The following is a 13,569-nucleotide window of genomic DNA, read 5'->3' as shown; positions in this document are numbered from 1 at the left end:
TTGTCTGCTCCCTGTCATCGGGAGCAGCGATCAGTGACGTGTCACAGTAAGCCCCACCCCCCACACTGTTAGAATCACTCCCTAGGACACACTTAACCCCTTCCTAGTCCCCTAGTGGTTAACTTCTTCACTGCCAGTCACATTTATACCGTAATCGGTGCATTTTTATAGCACTGATCGCTGTATAAATGTGAATGGTCCCAAAATAGCATCAAAAGTGTACGATGTGTCTGCCATAATGTCGCAGTCACGATAAAAATCACTTATCGCCACCATTACTAGTAAAAATAATTATTAATAAAAATGTCATAAAACTATCCCCTATTTTGTAGACGCTATAACTTTCTCGCAAACCAATCAATAAATGCTTATTATGCTTATTGCAATTTATTTTTTTATTAAAAATATCTAGAAGAATCTGTATCGGCCTAAATTGAGGAAATTTTTTTTTTTTTATATATTTTTGGGGGGGATATTTATTATAGCAAAAAGTTAAAAATTTACTTTCGTTCATGGACTGACACAGCCTTAATCTTGACATAGTGGGAAATAGCCTTCCTTTAGGAGTGACTAGGCAGAAAGTGTTAACACTTCAAAGCAGAACAGCCCCGCCCAGGGTGCAGTCCTACTGACTATATCCCCTCAGCCTGCACCAAGCAGTTCAGTTTTTTTCTGCCTAGTTAAGGAGAAGACATGGCTCCCCCTGGGCCCATAGGCTTGGAGGCTTTTAGTTCAAAATTATTTTTGGATTTTTTATTTATTCATTTAAGTTTTTAATCGTTTCTGTGATCTTTGATCAACTGCCGACTGGGTGACAGGCTGGATCCCAGATCCTTGTAGTCCCCCCAGTTTCGGCCATCGAGCGTGTGCTGACCACAGCTACGCACTGGGTTGTCCACGACATGCCCGTCGCTCTACGGGTGGCCGGTGAGCTATACGCTCCAGGGCTTGCATAGGACCGGTCTACAGGGCTGAGTCGCAGTAGCCTGGCCGACAGTCACCTCCGTTGCATGCGAGAGATGGTCTGTCTAGGATGCTTCCAGCATAAACCCACAGGAAGGGTAAGTAGTTACAACCTTGTTTCAGCAAGAAGACAGAGCTGGGCATCCCTGGAGAGGTGAGTAAAGGGCTCTATATTTCCCTTCTCCTCTCCCTCCCTCTCCCTCCTCCCTAGGCTCCTTGAGCTAGCTGCTAGGGCGGGGGTTCCCCTGGGGAGCTTCACCTGGGGGGAACCAACTACGTTCACTAAAGTAGTGTATAAGTGCCAAAAGAGATTGTTTACTGTCCTGCTCCATGCTGTCGGCGGCCATGTTTGGTGTGTCCATGCTGCATTTCTTTACTTGCACAATGTATAGAGCTGCATAAGAGATTCTGCTTACTGTGTGTCCTGCTCCATGCTGTCGGCGACCATTTTCCCTGTGATCCATACTGAATTGTTTGTATGCACTGGCGGCCATTTTCTTGTAGCCACACTGTATTGGCCTCTATTGACGTTCGGCGGCCATACTTTTGGTGTTCTGCAGGTTTACTTCCTACACTGGCAGCCATTTTCCTGTAGCCGCACTGTACTGACTGGGGATTCTTCATGGTTACTTCTTGGTGTTACATTGCATTGCCTCTAGCGGCCACCTCGGCGGCCATTTTGCCTAGGATTCCAGCGATGTTACACATGCTCGGCGCCCAGGGTTTGTAGGGCCGTACCGCGTCTATCGGCCGCTCGGCAGCCTGCGCAGTACGCCCCAAGGACAGCACATAACAGTAGCATTTCTTGCAGCCCCTTACCACGACGTCTGGGCCTCTAGCTGCCATTTGGCGGCCATATTTTTGTAGCCTGATCCTATCTATTATAGATAACACTGGCGGCCATGCTTTTGGGGCCTCAGCGCTGTTGGCCTCTAGCGCCTGAGTGGCGGCCATCTTCTAATTTAAATCAGGAGCCAGACAAGAGACACGCTGCCGACTAGCAAACCAAGAGCTGATTAAAGCAGCAGCCTTATTAATTAGCAGCCATTACAGCAGACCGACAGACCCTAGATCTGTTAGTATTCAGCGAGAAGAAGCAGCTCAGCTAAGAACGGCACCGGACTACTGGTTCCTGGGTGGTGAGTCCTCTGGGGGGGGGGGACCCCTCATCTCTGCTACAGCTAGGAGGGTGGGTTATTGTAACTTGTTTGGAAATCCCTGTGTCAGGCGTGTGGGCAGCATGGCGTCAGAAACGGACGTTTTTTCCCCTGAGACACCTGAGCTGGCAATTTATGCCCCTGCACCTGATGTATAGTGGACGCTATGTCGGCAATCCTAGATGCCTTTGTTGCCAAGGTGGAAGCAGCGCGTGGGAGAATGGGGGCTAGGAAGCGCCCCCATCTGCTGGGGACAACTCAGATGCAGAGTCGGGTCCAGCTAGCGCGCATGACCCTGACTCTGAGGTATCTGACGATGCAGACCAAGATCGCCCAGACAGTGAGGATGACCTCGGACCCAGGTCAGCACGCAATAGGGCTCTAGTAAGTGACCTTGTCACCGCAGTTCGAGATACTAAAAAAATAGAGGGGTCTGCAGAAGCAAACTCGTCTTGAAGAGTTTCTTGAAAAGATGGACCTCGCCCCTGATAGTGGACTCTCCTGTGTCCAGATTAAACAAGCTTACCACCATACCAGTGGAGGGGGCTCCTGCCTTCAAAGACCGTGCGGACGAGAAGGCTGAGGCGATCACCCGCAACCTGTACACGGTAGTGGGTTCGGCAGTACGCCCAACCATAGTTGGGGCCCTGGTGTCTCAGACAATCACGGAATTGGCAAAGATGCTGCTCAATGGGTTACAAGCACGTCAGGATTCCTCGAACGAGGTAGCCCTAGCTGACCAACTAGTACAAGGCCTAAAATTCATTTGTGAATCAGCCTTGGACACTATTCGTCTGCTGGAAGGAGCATCAGCTCAGGCGGTGATGTTACGCCGTCTACTTTGGTTAAAGAATTGGTCGGCGGACCAATCTTCCAAAAAGGCCCTGATGGACCTGCCCTTTAAGGGCGAGAGACTCTTTGGAGCTTCCCTGGATGACATTATTAAAGATGCCACAGGAGGTAAGAGCACACTGCTCCCACAGTCCAAAAAGGGAAGGAGCCATGCCGTAGGCAAGGGTCCTTCTTTACCGCACACAAGCGTTTTTTTTCGTCCGCCCAGTACGGCGGGTAAAAGACCACAGGCTGATAAAGCGCCTGCTCAGGGACAGAGACGTCCCTGGGTTCGCAACCCCAACAAACCTGCAGACAAAGCTACGTCCGCATGAAGGTTTGCCCCCACCCATCTTGCGGGTGGGGGGCATCTTTGCGAATTCTCGACCCGGTGGACATCTCAGGTCCCCGACCGGTGGGTTTGCGAAGTAGTGTCTTTAGGGTACAAGATAGAGTTCTATCTTGCCCACCAAACAGATTTTTTCCCTCCAACCTCCAGATACAACCGACTCGTCGGGAAGCCCTATTTGGGGAAGTTTTAGACCTGCTAAAACGCGGGGGTGGTTATTCCTGTCCCAGTTTCTGGAACGGTTTCAGGGGTTTTACTCCAATCTGTTCATAGTACCAAAGAAGGAGGGCGTTCGCCCAATTCTGGCCCTCAATTGCTTCGGAAAGGTACAAAGATTCCGGATGGAATCGGTTCTCTCTGTCGTCACTGCCGGGGGACATCTGGCATACTTGGACATCGGGGATGCCTATTTACATGTCCCCATATGCACAAAGCATCAGAGATATCTGCGTTTTTGCGGTCGGGGAAGACCACTATCAATTTGTGGCTCTCCCCTTTGGCCGGGCATCGGCACAAAGGGTGTTCACCAAGGTGCTTGCCCCAATTCTCGCCCCAATACTAAGACAACGTGGCATCGCTATCGTGGGCTACTTGGACGACCTGCTTCTGAGGGCCGCTTCAGCCTCAGAATTAGAGGTGAGCGTGTCTATAACCTGTCAGACCCTCAGACACTTTGGGTGGCTACTGAACATTCAAAAGTCAGTAATGGTACCGACTCAACGCCTAGTATATCTGGGATTGATTCTGGACTCCTCAGAGGCAAAGGTTTTCTTCCCTGTGGAAAAGCTGCAGAGCCTTTGGGCTGCGGTGCGGCAGTTGACATCCCAGAAATGGTCGTCACTTTGCTTTTGCATGTGAGTCCTGGGCCTCATGGTGGCCTCCTTCGAGGCGGTACCATATGCGTAATCTCACACGCGAGTGCTACAGAAGGAAATTCTGTCCAGATGGGACAAGTGCCCATCATCTCTGAATTATCAAATCCGGGTGAGCCACCTGGTCAGGGCCTCCCTAGTTTGGTGGCTGACCTCACCGGCACTTCTGTCCGGGAAGTCGTTCCTTCCTTATCACTGGACAGTCATGACGTCAGTCAGCCTTATCGGTTGGGGGGGGGGGGGGGGAGTCTGGGGGTTCAGTCGACCCAGGGTCGCTGGTCTCCAGAGGATTCCTATTTGCCGATCAATGTCCTGGAACTTCGGGCGATCAGGCTGTGCCTCTCCACATGGGCTCAGAGGCTACGAGGGCGTCCAGTCAGAATCCAGTCGGACAACGCCACGGCGGTGGCATATGTCAACCATCAAAGAGAAACAAGAAGCTCGGCTGCAGCATCAGAAGTCGCTCACCTCCTAAGGTGGGCAGAAAGGAGCATACCGGCCCTGTCGGCCATATACATTCCGGGTGTGGAAAACTGGCAGGCGGACTACCTAAGTCGCCAGATGCTGGACCAAGGAGAATGGTCTCTGCACCCGGAGGTGTTTCAGCTCCTTTGCCCAAGATGGGGCACGCCAGACGTAAATCTCCTGGCGTCGTGACTCAATAGGAAGGTTTTGAGGTTTGTGACCCATGGGCGGACGCGACAGATGCGTTGGTGGCGCCAGTAACGGCTAATCTATACCTTCCCTCTACTAAAGCTAGAGACAGAGGGGATTCCTATGATCCTTATTGCTCCGGATTGGCCTTGGCGTCCTTGGTACGCCGATCTAGTGCGGCTAGTAGCAGACGTCCCTTGGCGTCTACCGCTGAGAGAGGACCTGTTGTCACAAGGTCCCATACTGCATCCTGCTTTACAGTCGCTGGCTTTAACGGCTTGGCTATTGAAAGGCTAGGAAGTTATCCTCTAGAAGAATTTATTATCGCACTTGGAGAGCTAACTTAGCCCTTTGCGAGGAAATTAAGTGGAATCCACGGACTTATATAGTGTCCAGAGTCCTGCTGTTGTTACAGCGCGGGGTGGACCAAAAAGTTTGCTTTAAGCACGATTAAGGGGCAGATATCTGCCCTGGCTGTTTTCTTTCAGCGACCCCTGGCGACTCGCTATCTAGTGAGAACATTTGTACAGGGGGGTTGGCAGGTGGCCCCTCCGATCCGTCCTCCACTACCTCCGTGCGGATTTGAATAGCAGACGCACCTTGGCATCTACCGCTACGAGAGGACCTGCTGTCGCAAGGTCCCATAGGTCATCCTACTTTACAGTCAATGGCTTTAACGGCATGACCGCTAGGTGCCTCAGAAACCAATGTTTGAGAACATTAGGGAAGTTCCCTCGTTGACACTTTCTCAGAAAGTGGTCCTTTTGGTGGCTGTTAGGTCAGTTCTGAGCTGGCAGCCTTGTCCTGAAAGGCTCCCTATCTGATCTTCCACAAGGATAAGGTGGTGATGCGGCCGCAGCCTTCTTTTCTTCCTAAGGTCATTTCAACCTTCCATCTCAAGGAAGACATTGTACTGCCATCCTTGTGTCCTCATCCGTCTAATCCTAAGGAGACGACGTGGCATTCCTTGGATGTTGTCCGAGCTCTGAGAGTATACTTGTCTGTTACTGCTCCGTTCCGGAGTTCAGACTCGCTGTTTGTTTCAGTGGCTGGTCCCAAGAAGGGCCTAGCGGTCTCATCGGCCGCCATTTTGAGGTGGACCCGACAGATCCTGATTAGGCTTACGCCATAAAGGGTCGGGCGCCTCCCTGTCACGATGCATTCGACCAGGACAATGGTGCCCTTTGGGCTTTCTGACATCAAGCATCTGTTTCCCAGGTGTGTAAGGCGGCGACCTGGTCGCCCGGTCACACTTTCACTAAACTTTACAAGTTGATGTGAGTGCATCTTCGGATGCTTCTTCGGCCGCAAAGTTTTGCAGGCGGCTGTTTAGAGTTACAATTCCTCAGTTGAGGAGTTGTTTTGGGGTGAAGTTTAATTTTATGCTGTTCCCACCCCTCATTTTGACACTATGTCAGGCATGTCCAAAGTCCAGCCCGTGGGCCAATTGCGGCCCCCGTTTCGGTTTAATGTGGCCCCCCTGGTAATTTGAATATATATACTGTATTTATCGGCGCTGCCTCGGAGGGGATGGGGGCCAAGTGCCATCAGATTACCTACAGGAGAATCTCCTGTTTACTCATCTGTAATAGGAAGTCCTGTCTCCTGGGCTGCCATTGGACGACTCTTCTGTCTATCATAGGAGACGGGATATTGTATTAAAGAGGTTGCTGTGTAAACAGGAGATTCTTCTGTATGTAATCTGTTGGGGCTCGTCCCACCCCCACCGAGACTGCAGATGGGCATGGATCAGGCTGCACTAATGGCTATGGAGTGTATTAGTGCTCGGACGAACACAATTAGACCGACTTTTAATGGTTCAAAGAATGTCAGGCAAAATGGTTGGCCCTCACGCATGTTCACTTGATCAAATCTGGCCCTCTTTGAAAAAAGTTTGGACACCCCTGCACTATGTCAAGATTAAGGCTGTGTCCGTCCATAAACGAAGGAGAAAATAGGATTTTATGCTCACCGTAAAATCTTTTTCTCTGAGTTCATGGACGGACACAGCACCCACCCCTTTTTTTTTTTTTTTTTAAGTGTGTATTGCTTGCTACGAACTGAACTGCTTGGTGCAGGCTGAGGGGATATAGTCAGTAGGACCGCACCCTGGGCGGGGCTGTTCAGCTTTGAAGTGTGTCAAGATTAAGGCTGTGTCCGTCCATGAACGAAAGAGAAAAAGCAATATTTTTTTACTTTTTGCTATAATAAATATCCCCCCAAAAAATATAAATCCATTCATGAACTTTTTTTTTTCAAAATTGTCACTCTGTTAATAGCGCAAAAAATAAAAACCACAGAGGTGATCAAATATGGGCAGCCAAATCCTCTGGGGCTGAAGTGGTTAACTAGCAATTGCATGGTCATGCAACGCTGTACGCAAATTAAATTTATTAGAAAAAAAAAATCTTCACACAACTCGAGCATTCTTTTGGTGATATTTAATCACAACTGTTAATCTACAAACAATGGTATGTATACTGGAATTTATGCAACTGTAGACGCTATAGTAGTAATGACGGTGAATCAGCAGTTTTCCTTTTCTTTCCCAATCCTGGGTTGGTGTCCCCGGGTCGTCTTCTGGTTTTTACACCTCCTTCCACGGTTTTAGGTGGGTGGGATCGGCGGCACCCATGCTTCCGCTTTAATGAAGGCACTGCACATGCACTGTTCCAGTGACATGATGACGTTGTACATTCTACATCATTGCGACACCATGTTTGAGGTCCTGTTTTGGTGGCTTTCTGCCAGGTGACACTAAAAGGGGACAGGTGAGCTTCATAAGCCCATGAACCTTGTCATTGCCACTGATGTGCTGGGAGAGTCCCATTCGTTATGATATATGATCAGAGGTATGTGTGCATTCAGTTGAATGTTTCCTTTTGTTTTTGCTTTTGTGACCTAGCCTTTTCACGCTACCAATATAGTAGATGTTTATTATTTTTTCACCATCCATTTACTACCATATCTTTGATGGTTACTGCAGTTTGTGGGACCTGGAATTCAATATATTTATACACTATATTACCAAAAGTATTGGGACACCTAGCTTTACATGCACATGAGCTTTAATGGCATCCCAGTCTACAGCCTCGTACACACGACTGGATTTTCTGTTATAGCTACAAAGGGTGGGCCAACTCAATATTGAACCCCATAAGACTAAGACCCCATACACACTATTACATTTTCTTCAGATTTACCAAAACCATGTAGTGCAAGTGCCTGCCTGATTCCATACAAGATGAAACTCTAATGCCCTGTACACACGATCGGTTCGTCTGATGAAAACGAACCGATGGATTTTTTCCATCAGATATCCGATGAAGCTGACTTTCATCAGTCTTGCCTACACACCATCGGTTAAAAATCCGATCGTGTCCAACGCGGTGACGTAAAACACAACGACATGCTGAGAAAAATGAAGTTCAATGCTTCCGAGCATGCGTCGACTTGATTCTGAGCATGTGTGGATTTTTGACCGATGGATTTCCCCACAGACAATCGTTTTTTTCTATCGTTTTTTTTAACCATAAGAAAAATGTAAAACTGGTTCTACTTTTTTTTTACCGATGGGGAAAAAAAACAATGGGGCCAACACACGATCGGTTCGTCCGATGAAAACGGTCCATCTGTCCGTTTTCATCAGACGAACCGATCGTGTGTACAGGGCATAAGGCTGGGTTCACACCATTGCGAAAAGGATGCGGGATCCCCGTATTCCAATTGGCAAAAGCAGGAAATTTTGACCGACTCTCTATGGTTCACATATCTCAACAGCAGATCCGGTGCGTTTTGCAGAAAAATGCTGTGTTTCTTTTGGTCCCTTTCAGGTCTGAATTTAGCCCAAAAATCGGACCTGAAACTGAACCAGCAGCTATCAGACTGGTCGTGTGTATGCGGCATAAGGCTTATTTCACACCCACAGGCACGCCTGAGCTTGATCACATTGCATGTAGGGCACACAGCATAAAAAATTTCAGGTTACCTTTTTTTATATGTTCTGTTCTGGAAGAATGTAAAAGGAGGGATCAAGCATTTAGGCCCGCCTCCATGGGCTTGCAGCAGCCCCGCCCCTTTTTTCTGCTCAAATTTATAAAAAAAATTGAGGTAATTGATTATATGAATTTTTGATTACTGTCTCTTTAAGGATTTGAGATGGATTTTGAATTAACCAATTAGAAGCTGTGGAAGCTTCTAGAACAGGGGTGTCAAACTCAAATTCATCAGGGGCCGCATTAGCAGTATGGTTGCCCTCAAAGGGCCGGTTGTATGTGTAGGACTAAGGATGAGCTCCGGCGTGTTCGCATAGAACACGTGCAGAGCCCGCCAGGAAGTCGGCACCCGCGCTGCGCTAATCACAGCCAGGCAGACATTTCCCGATCTCTGCAGCCGAGCATCGGGAAATGTCTGCCTGGCTGTGATAAGCGCAGCGCGGGTGACGACTTCCTGGCGGGCTCCGCACGTGTTCTATGCGAACATGCCGGGGCTCATCCTTATGTTGGACTATGTGGTGGGGTGGGGACGGATGGGGACGGATGGGGGTGGGGACGGGGATGGATGGGATGGGGTAGGATAGGGTGGGATGGGGACGGAATGGATGGATGGGATAGGGTAGGATGGGGACGGGATGGATGGGGTAGGATAGGGTGGGATGGGGACGGGATGGATGGGGTAGGGTAGGATGGAGTGGAGTGGAGTGGAGTAGGGTGGGATGGTGATGGAATGGGGGTGGGTAGGATGGGGTCACCTACACTGACCTAACTGACACCTACACTGACTACTACAATGACTGACACCTACACTGACCCCCCTTCTTGACACCTACACAGACCCACCCTGACTCCTACTTCCTGCACTACTCGCACACACCACCCTCCACACAGCTTGGTGCGGATCCATCCTCCTCCTTACCTCTGCTCTTTTGGCTTCCCCTCCATCGTCATCCACCCGCTCCCTCCATGGTGTCCCCACCGGGGGCCAGGCCAGAGCCATCCACCCGCTCCACGATGTACCTGCCGGGCGGTAGCCGAAGGTCAGCTATCAGACCCTAGCTGCGCCTCCATGCTCCCATCTCCACCGAGCCCCGCCCCTCCGCCCGCTGTACACACAGCGCCGCACCAGAGGGATAGGCAGAGGAGTCCCGTCGCCATGTTCAGTGTTTCCCGCCACACTGTGATTGGGCGTTTAGGGGTCTTGTGCGGAGGAGGGACTTCCAGAGCAACCGCGATAGGCCAGCCCCATGCCGCACATGACCCCCATACGCCCAATCACAGGGTGCCTGACGTAAAAGATTGTTTACTCGTGTTGCCTGGGAGACAAAAGAGATGGCGACCTGCCGATTGTTGCGCGGGCCACATGGCAAGGTCTGGCAGGCCGGATTTGGCCCGCGGGCCTTGTGTTTGCCACCCCTGTTCTAGAAGGTATCAGTACCCCTATATAAAGGGGGTCCTCTGAGGTATTCCTCTCACAGTTGGTCAAGCCTGTGGTAAAAGAGCTATTATACTTTACCTTTAAGGCTTGACCATGAAGACCCTCCTGAGGCAGATTCTGGAGAGAGCTGAGAGCGGCAGAGGGGACGACTGGCTTCGCAAATGCCTGGCCCTGGCGGAGGGAGAAGACGGCGGTGCTACAGCGGGTTAAGCAGCGGAACGTCAGGAAGACTTACTGGAAGATTCTCTTCAGGATCCGGGCGTAATGGACGTCATGGCTCCGCCCAGGAGAACGAGAAGCTGGCCGCCGGAGAGGAGTAGTGCCACAGCTTTGCGGCAAGTGGAATCGCGGAAGAGCCCAGCTGGTCGTTCTGCGGGAGGGAAGAAGAGTACTCACGACGCGATTCCGGAGGCGGGACCGGAGACTAGCCGTGACAAGGCTTCTGGGTCGGTGAGTCAGTGCGTCACATCCAAGCGCAGAAGTTCCTCCCCACACAGCGTGAGTAGCAGAGAAAGAGTTTCCAGGCCGCGCCTTTCGTCTGGGCGGGCCGTTCTTTATGAGGCTGAAGAGAGGGTTACTAAGCAACTTAGAAGCGCCTCAGCTATAGAGGCTTCTGTGATGTCATGCCCAGGTGCTGCCATGGAGGGCAGCAGTAGACAACAGTCAGCTATTCTGCAAAGCAGCTCAGCTTGTCATACGTTTTCACAGGTGGATGATAGTCATTTTTCCACTGTGAATACAGGTGAGTCAGCTAATGGAAATGTTTTGACTGAATTAGTCAGTTCTTTGACTGCTTTATTGCAGACTGTAGTTACATTTTTTTTAACACCAGTTACTAATGTACCTGTTAATGTTGTTACCTTGGATACTGCTGTACCTCTTGCTAGCATTTCTAATAGTATGGTGCCTGCTTCTGACATGTCTCATGTACAGTGCTGGGACAAGGCCATTTGGTGCCCAGGGCGAAGATGGCAAACTGCGCCCCCCCCGGTTTTTAAGAAATAATCGTGTGCAGCCACTGTGCCACCAAACACAGCCACTACGTTCGTGAATCGGCGTATCTCCCTCATTTGCATATGTGCATAGAAAATCAATGGGAGCAGAAAATGTGCCCAGCGTAAATATGCGCCCACGATACGATGGCGTAGGCAAGTTACGTTGGTCATAGGAAGCCTATTTTTAGGCGCATCTCAGATTGTGGGCACGGCGCACAGATACGTCGGCGTAAGTGCTTTGTGAATCCGGGCCATAGATGGTTCGGCTTGTTCAATGTCTTATTCTTCCTTCGATAAGGGAGTGAAAAAGATTAGGGCGGTAGGCCCCGGAGCATTGTTGGCTAAGGCTGATATCAAATCAGCTTTTCGGCTTTTGCCCATTGCTCCAGAGGTCTTTAACTCTTTAGTTTTTTTCTTTGATGGTTTTTATTTTTTCGACAAATGCCTCCCGATGGGGTGTTCACTTTCATGCACTTATTTTGAAGATTTTTCTTCTTTTATCCATTGGGTTCTGTCAGTACAGGCTAATTGGAATGGTATTGTATATTACCTCGACGATTTTTTATTCATCGGTCCCAAAGATTCTGAAACTTGACTGCTCATTTTGGAATCCCTTTAGTGTCAGAAAAAAACGTTGCTTCCATGCACTGCGATTGAATTTTTAGGGCTCCTTATAGATACGTTGTCATCTGAATTTAGACTGCCTGTACAAAAAATAGTCAGATTGCGAAACCTGATTCATGTTTTCTTACGCAGAAAGGAAAAAAGTTATTTTGCGAGAAATGCAGTCTTTATTAGGTTTGCTGGCATTCACATCTAGGGTTATGCCGGTTGGAAAAAAAAATTCCAGACGTCTATACCTTTCTACAGCAGGACTAAAATCGCCTTTTTCACACATTCATTTGACTGAGTCTTTGAAAGAGGATTTGATCATATGGGCTACTTTTTTAGATGATTATAATGGGCGTTCTTTTTTCCAAGACGATTTTATTTTTGCAGAAGATTTTTGTCTTTTTACAGATGCTGCTGGTTCCAAGGGCTTTGCAGCCATTTGGAAATAGCACTGGTGCTGCGGGGCATGGCCTGAATTTTAGATAACCAGGGAGTTAACTAAGAATATTGTTCTTTTGGAGCTATTTCCAGTGGTAGCAGCTGTTGAGATTTGGGGTCGGTTTTCTATGATTAAGCACATCCTTGTTAGAACTGATAACAAGGGTGTGCAATCAATTGTCTATCTTCCAGATCATTACCTGTCATTAAATTGTTAAGGCACCTGGTCTTTTTATGCCTTAAGTGGAATATTTGGATAAAAGCTCAGTTTACGCCTGGTAAGGATAATATTTTAGCGGATGCACTTTCTCGCTTTCAGATGCACCTTTTTCGGCAGTTGCTACCCAATGCGGATTCAGAAGGCCATCCGTGCCCAGTACATCTCTGGGATTTAATTTGAATTCTGTTTCTCAAGCCATTAAAACTTCGATAGCTCCTAAAACTTGGAATGAATATTCCAGAGCTTGGAGAAAATGGGAGCAATTCTGCTCTGACAACACAAGTTTTTCGACCTTTTTCCAGCAAAAGAGCGGATTTTGTTGTCCCTAGAATCTTTAATGCTTGGGAGGTTTTCTCCAAGCCATATAGTTAAGCTTTTGGCAGGTATATCTTTCTTTTGTCATCTCCAACATATGCCATCTTGTAATAGTTATTTTTCAGTTAGACAGGCATTGAAGGGATATAAAAGAAAGAATTCTGTTTCTGATGATAGGAGGCCCATATCATTAGATATGCTTGAAAAACTATGCGGAATTACGAATTCCATTTGTTTTTCGGCATTCGAAGCATTACTTTTTAGGTCAGCCTTTGTACTTTCCTTTTTTGGAGCCTTAAGAAACTCTGAACTTCTTCCTTACAATAAAAATAGTATGTCTGGATTGCATATAGACCATATTGTCTTCGAAGATAATTTCATTAGGATTTTTATTAATAGGTCTAAGACAGACCAGCTAGGTAAAGGTCATTGGTTAATCATTTCCCCTTGTATTACAGTATCTGTCCTTTAATTACCCTGCGCAATTATGTTTCTATTCGTCCTGAATTTTCTGGCCAACTTTTGATCCATTTAGATGGTAGTTCACTTACCAATTTTCAGTTTAATGCTGTTTTTAAGAAATGTCTTAGGGTATTGGGTTTAAATATTGGGTTTCTCATTCTTTCCGTATTGGAGCAGCTTCTGTTGCAGCACAGAATGGCAGGACGAATGAGGACATCCAAAAAATGGGTAGGTGGGGCTCCAAGTGTTTTCAGAAGTACATACGTCC

The sequence above is a fragment of the Rana temporaria genome, chromosome 1 (assembly GCF_905171775.1).
Source record: "Rana temporaria chromosome 1, aRanTem1.1, whole genome shotgun sequence".
In the NCBI taxonomy this organism is placed as follows: Eukaryota; Metazoa; Chordata; class Amphibia; order Anura; family Ranidae; genus Rana; species Rana temporaria.
The sequence above is the reverse complement of the archived record's forward strand: the minus strand, read 5'-3'. Positions refer to the sequence as shown.